This window comes from Phalacrocorax aristotelis, chromosome 6 (assembly GCF_949628215.1).
Source record: "Phalacrocorax aristotelis chromosome 6, bGulAri2.1, whole genome shotgun sequence".
NCBI lineage: Eukaryota > Metazoa > Chordata > Aves > Suliformes > Phalacrocoracidae > Phalacrocorax > Phalacrocorax aristotelis.
The window spans coordinates 31,893,289-31,899,660 of NC_134281.1; the positions used below are offsets into that span (position 1 = coordinate 31,893,289).

Sequence of the window (6,372 nt, forward strand, 5' to 3'; positions counted from 1 at the left end):
CTGAGGAAAAGTTCCAGCCTATAAGCTGTTGCAATTTTTATTCTGAAACATACAAAAGGACCTGCTCAAAGGAGATCTGCAAAGGGAAAAATGAGAGCTTATCTTTTTAGGTTAAAAAAGTAGGTTTTGTTTTCACATGTAGCAAAACACAAAATGAATCTGAGCCATTTTTTAAGCTGAAGAGAGACCTCACACAAGAATACAGCCAGCAGCAAAGTGCTAATATATGTTTCATTTTCTTTTCAGGTAGGAAAATGTTTCACTTCCATTATGGAAAAAGGGATGAGGAGCTGAACTGTTTTAAGATCAAATAATATAGCTAAACATTTAAATAATTCATTGCTTGTTGAAGATCCACATTACAGCCAAGGGTAAATTGGCTTGCGTTGCTCGCTACCTGACTGCAGAATTTCTTTAATGTTTTGGAACAACTGACTGGAATATAGAAAGCAGCTCATTCTGTGGGCGAAGATGTATGGAAATACAGTGAGTGAGCGTGAGAAGAGGGAGCCGTTGCCTCATACAGGAGCAATCCCAGAGCAGTGGCTTAGAGAAAAATTTATGGTATTGTGAATAGCTCAGTAGCATTATGTGGTACAAGTGGGAAAAGCACATGCAAATTCAGTGTTCCCAATGCTGAAACAGCAGTATGCTCTTTAATGAGTATAAACATGTATCTAACATTTAATCAAAACAAGACAGTCTAAATGGGATAATTGTGATCTATTATATTTCTTGATTTGGGGATATTAGGTATTAGCGAGCATTTTACAAACTTTTGACTTGTGCTACGTATCCAAAATACTGTGCATAGGCAATTATTATAAACCCAAGTCACTCCCACCTCGGTAATCGGTTCCCTGTCAGTACAAGATCTATGTTACACCAGTGCTGCTTTTGTTCTAATACCCTGTCCCTGATACCTGTATCAGAGGCTTCAGAGGAAAGAGTAACCCTACAGTGTGCAGCTGAGGAGTAAACTTTTGGCAAGGTTCTGACACTTAATGGCTGGTTTATGTATTGAAAACTTTATAGTTTCATCTTAATTTCATCCAATATGATGATGGCTCTGTAAAAATGAAAATATTTCCGCTAATCTCTTAGTTTCCTTGATGTAGTCCCTCAAAATATATGTTATTTTAAAATTAAGGCATTTCTGATAATAACATTTGAGATGCGCTGAAAAGTATGTTTAAAATAACCCTCCTCCAGAAGCTTACTTTTTAATGTTGACCATTTCAGCAATCTGGATTACCGAACAGGCCCACAAGCAGCACAGCTGGGAGCTGTAGGGACTTTTCAGGTAAGATTAAATAATAAAAAAGTAACACATACCAGTGCCATTTCTAATCTTGTTTTGACCCAGAAGCCTTTGCTTGATAGCCCAAGGAATTACACAGGAGTGCTCAACAGCCCCACCTTCCATTGCAGAATGAGTCTCTTAAAGACTGGATAGCAGTTGAATTGGTCCTTCCAGAAAGGATCCAGTCTTTTTTGCACATTTGTGAGGAGTCATATACATCGAGATACTTCATAGCCATCATGTAGCATGCCCTGAAATGTATCAGACGTAATGGCTTGGAGAGACCATGTTCAGCAGCACATCTGGCATTCTTTTGTACCGAACCTCTTTGACACTCACTAGAAAAGTGCCAGATAGAAAATAAGGATTATGTTCTCCATATACTTGGTCAGTTTTAATTTAACCTCGAATCTTGCTTCTAGCAGTCTCTGAATACCACAGCTATAGAGAAATGAGAATCCACTCCTGATGTGTCTCGCCTGCTGTCCTCTACGCCACCAAAGCTGTAGGAGAGTTTTGTGACTGTCAGCTGGAAGCAAGGTTGTACATAAAGCCCTTTTGAATGAAGCTTGCTTTTTTATAAATCCTTAAGTGTTTTTGGGGAGTGGACAGAGAGAGGGGAGATGTGGTGCTTACAGTCCTTGTTCTAGAAAGAATGTTTTTCAAAAAGGGGTTGTAGCTGTGCATGTAAGATGATAAAGAGCAGAACCAATGTGGCATGAACACACCAAGTCAGAGCCAATGTGAAATATGCCCCGGGCTATGTGCTAAATCTTGGTTTACATCTTTTCAGAAACATCTGTATATTATTACTTATTTTTAGGAGTCAAAATACTTCATGTAATGTCTACACATAAGGTTATTGCACACAGCTTTGCATCTAATTTGTGAGGTGTTGGAATAAGGAAACTATTTCAGGATAAATGTATTAGCTATTTGGTTATCTGAGAATATCTGCTAGCCATTATACAGACACATATCATGCTTGCTACTATGGTATCTGATAAATATTTACTAAACAACATCTTGCTTAAATCATATTCCTTGTGCTGCTGTTCTTCCAATCATATGTGGGTGAATGAGAGCTGTCAAATTAAGTAACTTGATGGTGCTAAGATTTCAGGGGAAGCTGTTCCTCAAGAGTGTGGTGATGCCTTGCTTCCCAATTCTTAATATCGCCAAGCAGTTAATGTGTCTGCTTTTACCATGGGATGCATCATTTGCTCTCGGCACCTTACAGAGGAAACTGGTATCATACTGTCCTTGTGCCACAGATGGAGAAACTGAGGCACAGCAGAGAAGTAGTAGGTTTTGTGTTCAGTGTGCAACAGTAATAGTTCCAAGCTGGAGATTAAGCTAGCTCTTTTGAGATTATATCCAGTGCACTTTCCAATGGGCCATAAATGCATATAATAATCAAGGAAGGACTTGTCAGAGTACATCTGCTCCAGTGTTTCTGGCAAAAGTATATCCGTTATCCTGAAATAAATCATAGTTTTTGACACTGATGATGTGTGGAGGTAAAGCCCGTCAGTGGCCTGGCCGTGTCTCTCAGACAGTCAGACCAAGAAAAATGTTGGGCAAGCTAAATCATTTAAATTCTGGTACTGCCAGGGCTGTAGATGGGTGTATGCGGAAGCAGAGCCCCAGGGATTTCAGTGGGACTCCATGCAGACAGAACGATCTCTTGTACTCAGAGAAGCTTATAATATCAAAACCACTATAAGAAAATAGTCTCTAGACGAAGCTTACTGAGCTGAAGACTTTCCAATAGCACATCAGGTAATGCTCCCAAGAAGTGGTTTACTTAACATTAATAATGCATTTGGATGACTGTGAGATAGCCTACTGCTCCTCTTAAGTCTTCTGCCAGTCTCAGAAGGGGTAAGCCACTGGTCCTCTTGCCATTTTGTTTTCATAAAAGTGGCCAGGGAAAACATAAGTGCGACAGTTTCTTCAAATGAAAAAGGCAAGGAAAAAATGATTGATTAGGTCCAAGTGTGAAAAGGAAAGTACACAAACCTCTTAATTCATCCCCATATGCTGGTCCTTTTCAAGAGTAAAAGGAGGTAACAAATCCTGCAAGGCTTATACATTTATTATTTTCTATAATTCACTGCTTTGTGTTGCCTTTGTGTTGCTTCTTTTTCAGTGCTGAATGTAAATGAGCAAATACAGTGGGTTTTCTCCTTCTGCTGTGCGTGTACAAAGATCTTCCAAAGGAGGTTTTTGTGATGCATCAGACTGGTTCACCTTGAGCTCATCGAGTTCTTCAATTAAGCATGAATTCTTTAATATATTGTTCTGCCTGTCATTTCTAGTTAGATAATGACATTGAATGCTCTGATGATATCAACCCAGTATTTGATCCTTCAGTGTCAAGGATATGCAACGAAAATGTAATAGGCAGCTAGATTAAAGGAAAAATATGCTGCTTGCAAGGAAATAACAAATTGGATTAAGTCATTGCTGTTTTGAATGTTGGTAACTAGATGAATTTTAATTTCTTATGGTTCATTTTAAAGAACTATTTAGGTGCCCGACACTCCATATTTTAAGGTTATGTTCCTGTTTTAAATCTACTTCCTAATTCACTTTATTATTTCAAAAATGTATTATTCCCATATTGTGAAACTTGAGGCTCCTTTTACCCGTGTTGTGGAACAAAAGAAATGGAAAAGAAACATCTGAAGTAAGAGAAGACTGTCACATGAACAAATGTGCATAAACTGGCTATAAATAAAAGACAGGTTTCACACCATCAAGGCAGGAAAGTTTCTGTTACAGCTTCTCAGAGGAACAGTGGGGAGCAAGACCCGAACTGTGAGCTTTTTGTGGGGATTAATCCGATCATGAAAGAAATGCTACTACTCGGGTGGCTGCAGTGTCAGTCTCACTGTTAAATATTTAAGAAGTCATCCTCTAAAGGTACTTTTTGAAATATCATATTAGTTCTAGTTTGTGAGTGGTACAAAATACTAATTTGAAGTCCAATTGTACTGCAGGGACAAGTATGCCTGGCTAGAATGGTGCAACTCTTACTGAAATCTGCCACTTTCTGGGAGCTCTCGGGGTAAACCCAGAATTTACTTAGGTTATGCCTTCAACCGAAATTCAAGTTTGTGAGGTGAAAATTTTCAAGTTATGATGTCTGAACATTTCAAATACCTATGAGCCTCTGTTTGTCTTAATTTAAATTGTGGGGATCTCACTACTCTGAAAATGCAAGGTTAACTGATGCAACTCCTCCAAAAATGGGCTTTGGTTCCTTTGTTAGTATTAGAAGATTAATCAGAACAACGAATAAACAAATATTCTGTATGTAAGTAATTATAAGCTACAGAAAAATATTCTTTTAATTTTCCCTAAAAGATCAGGCTAAAGATTGAAGTTAGAACACATTTCTTGTGGTAACCTGAATTTAAGTCATGTGAATCGAGAACTGTAAGGCTTCCATTAGCACACACGGAAAGTGGGATTGGATCTGTAAAAGTATTGACAGTATGTCCCGTTCCAAAGTTGTCTTTTTTTTTTTTTAAATTAAAAATTAAACAAAACCCTCAAGTGGCTTTTCAGTTAGCTGACAGTGCCAGCACACTTTAATTTCCATTAAAACTGAAGTTGCCACACTCTTAATTTTAAATGGAAATAGTGTTCTGCTGATGTCACTAGTGAGCTTTTTCTCCCAGTAAAAAATGTTTGTATTAGAGTGACTTTTGACAGGAAACCCCTGTGAATATGTTTATCTTGGTGATCTGCTGCTGCTTTAGATGAAAATTGCTATACCAGTCAGCTTGTGGGAGGATAAAACTTTTTTTTCATTCTGTCAATTTAAATCCAATGTACGCTGCTAGATATTGGAATAAATGTGGTTTGTTTCTGCTTGGAAGCCTGTTCTAGGAAGAGGTGTCTCATGCCAATGCACAAAGGCTGTTTCTCATCTTGTTGATTTTTTTTGTTGGTTGGTTGGTTTTGGGTCTTTGGGTTTTTCGGGGGGGTGGTGGGGGGTGGTATGTGTTTGTGGGTTGGTTTTGTTGGTTGGGTTTGTTCTGGTTTTTTGTTTGTTTTGGGTTTTTTAGAACAACATCTTTTCTGCTGGAATGTGTCCATTAATACTTGTGTATAAACAATTTGGTAAATCCTCTCTTGTACCTCAGACTTCTGCTACTCTTGTTTCTTTCCCCAGCCCTCAAAGAAGTCACACGGATGTGCCAGGCTACCCTCAGGACTGCTTTTGGGGATCCTTTAGGTCCCCATCTGATGCTTCGTAGCAGCAGCTACTGGGTTCACTTTGTGCTCTGTCTTCATGAGCTTTTCAGCAGAGTGTTGGGTAGAGGCACTCTTCTTCTAGCCTGCTTCAAAACCTGACCCTTCCATCTGCCCTGTGGCAGCTCTTTAGGCAGAACCTCTCCAGGCATTCAGGGAATAGGATAGTCCATTTTTCTGTTGCTGTGAGACTAAATGCTCCATCAACGTGCAGTGATCCTCAGTAGGACCGTTCAGGAAAATGTTACCTGTGTTTTCCAGCATTGTAAGAAATGTTACTAATCCTAACTGGGAGAATAAAATCAAGTATAGCTAATATGGAGCACTTTCTCTGTTGATTCCTGAGAATTTCACACTTCAGTTGAGTACAATAGTGTTTTGGTTTTTTTTCCTTGATACAGCTTTCATCCAAAAGGGTTTGCCAAATGCTTTACAGATCATACAGAAAAAGAGAAATCGTTTCTGGCACCTATTGGATCAGTCAACAGTAAGCAACCAGTTTACCCAACTCATAAAATACAGAACCTTATTTTGTTAGGACATACAAATCTTTCTGCTGTCAAACAAACAAAAAAAACCCGTCCCGTTTAACCCGCCGCTTACCAAGTTGCCTCTGTTTTTGCAAAAACGGCCAATGGGTTTTCAGTTATCTCAAAGGGCATGACTTAGTCATTTATATTTCTACTGAAAGGTGGTGGTTCCCATGGTGTGTATTTTGACAGCATGGGATCAAAATTCAGTACAGCTTATGCCTTTCTGTCAGTGATTTAGAAGGTATCTCACTAGCGAAGTATTTGGAGGAG

The 6,372-nt window shown here is 38.8% G+C and overlaps 1 long non-coding RNA gene across 1 annotated transcript; it reads left to right on the top strand.

The window, feature by feature from the left end:
• LOC142058353 (uncharacterized) lies at positions 1-5,596 on the top strand. Its single transcript, XR_012660930.1, has 3 exons — positions 1-486; positions 1,243-1,303; positions 3,456-5,596. It is a non-coding gene; the product is annotated as an uncharacterized LOC142058353 (long non-coding RNA).
• The last annotated feature ends 776 nt before the right edge of the window (positions 5,597-6,372 follow it).